Source organism: Octopus bimaculoides, chromosome 11 (genome assembly GCF_001194135.2).
Source record: "Octopus bimaculoides isolate UCB-OBI-ISO-001 chromosome 11, ASM119413v2, whole genome shotgun sequence".
Classification (NCBI taxonomy): Eukaryota; Metazoa; Mollusca; class Cephalopoda; order Octopoda; family Octopodidae; genus Octopus; species Octopus bimaculoides.
Window position 1 is genome coordinate 55,560,262 of NC_068991.1, and position 2,019 is coordinate 55,562,280.

Here is a 2,019-nt window from a genome sequence, read left to right on the forward strand (position 1 = left end):
AATAACATCAGGTGTATGTCCGTGTGTGTGTGTGTAATAACATCAGGTGTATGTCCGTGTGTGTGTGTGTGTGTGTGTGTGTGGTTTGGATGTTTATCTGTTAGTGTGTGTGTTTGTGTCGCTTAACGTTGTAGAAGGAATTAGTAGCAGGAATTATTTGGGATTGGTTGTGGACGATGGTCAGTAGAAAAGTGAGCAAGCAGTTTTTAAGTATGTGTGTGTGTGCGTGTATGTGTATGTTGTGTGAGTGTGTTTTTCTTGCAGTGTGTGCCTGTATCTGTGAGTGCGTGTATGTGTTAGTGTTTGTTGTGTGTGTATGTGAGTTATGTGTGAGTTCATTTGCGTGTGTGTCCATGTATGTATACTTGGGGGGGGGTGTATGAGTGTGTGTGGTGTGTGTTGGAGTTATGTGTGGGTTCATTTGCGTATGTGTGTATGTGAGTTCGTTTGCACATGTGTGTGTATGTGTCTTTTGTGTGTGTGCATATGTATGTGTGTGTGCGTGTGATGTGTAGACGGGGGGTTGTGTGTGGAGATATATGTGCGTTTTTTCGCGCCTATGCACGTGTGTGTGCATGTGTATGTGCGTGTATGTGTGCGTGTGTTCGTGTGTGTGTGCGTGTGCATGTGTGTGTGCGTGCGTGTGTGTGTATGTGTGTCTGCATGTTTGTGTCTGTATGTGTGTGTTTGTGAGCGTGTGTGTATATTTTTGTGCGTGTGTATGTATGTGTATATTGTGTATATTTTGTGCATGCGTGTGTTTGTGTGTATGTGTGTGTATGTTGTGTATATGTGGGTTCCTGTGTATGTGTGTGTGCGTGCGTTTGCTTACGTACGTGCGTACGTGTGCGTGTGTTGTTTATGCCCATGTGTGTGTAATTGTGTGCGTGTCTGTGTGAGTGTGTGTTGTGTATGTGGGAGGTATGGGTGCGTACGTGTACGATTGTCTGTGTGTATGTGTATGCGTGTGTGTATAAGTGTGCGTGTGTGTATGCGCGTGTGTGTATGTGCGTGTGTATATGTGTGTGTGCGTGTGTATATGTGTGTGTGCGTGTGTATATGTGTATGTGTGAGATGTGTGTCAAGTATGTGTGCGTTTTATTGCGTGTATGCGCTTCTGTGTGTGTGTGCATATGTATGTGGCTGTGTGTGTATGTGTATGTAGTTGTGTGTAAGCGTGTGCGTTCATGTGTGCGCGTATATATGGGTGTGTGTGTCTCTGTGTGTGTAGGGTTGTGAGTAGGTGTGTATGCATCACTGTGCGTGTGTATGTGTGTATATATGTGTGTGTTCGTCTATATGTGTGTATGAGCGCACATGTATGTTTGTCATGCGTGTTGTCAGGTGTGTTGGCGGTATATATGTCAGGTGTGTGGGAGGTATATGTGAATGGGAGGTATGTATGGGTTGTCAGGTGTGTGGGAGGTATATGTGAATGAGGGTATATATGAGTTATGTGTGCATGGGTGTGTGTGTATGCATATGTATGCATGTGTCTTTGCGTGTGTGTGTGTGTGCACAAGTGTGCGTGTGTATGTGCGTTTATATATGTGTGTGGATGAATCTGAGCGTGCAAGTGCATGCGTGTGTTTCACTACAAAAATTGGAACGAGTATAGAGTAGCTATGAAATAAAAAGATGATACACGAAAAACGGTGATTATGTTATGAACTATAATCCTCCTTTTTGGGAAATATTGCAGCCTGTTGTTTATATTAATTATGTGTGTGTGTGCCTGTGTGTATGTATTCCTATATATGTTTATACATGTATAAACATATACATAACTATATGTTTATAAGTATGTATGCATGTATGTATATATATATATACATATATATGTAATGTTAAATCTCTGAACGAGGTATAAACAGTAACTGCACGACCACGTGAAGTATATTTGCCACTTAAATGCGGCTAAACCCTAAGGGTGAATGTTAGTGTTGCTTTTAGTAACATTCAACCTTAGGGTTCAGCCGCATTTATGTGGCAAATATACTTCACGTATATATATATATA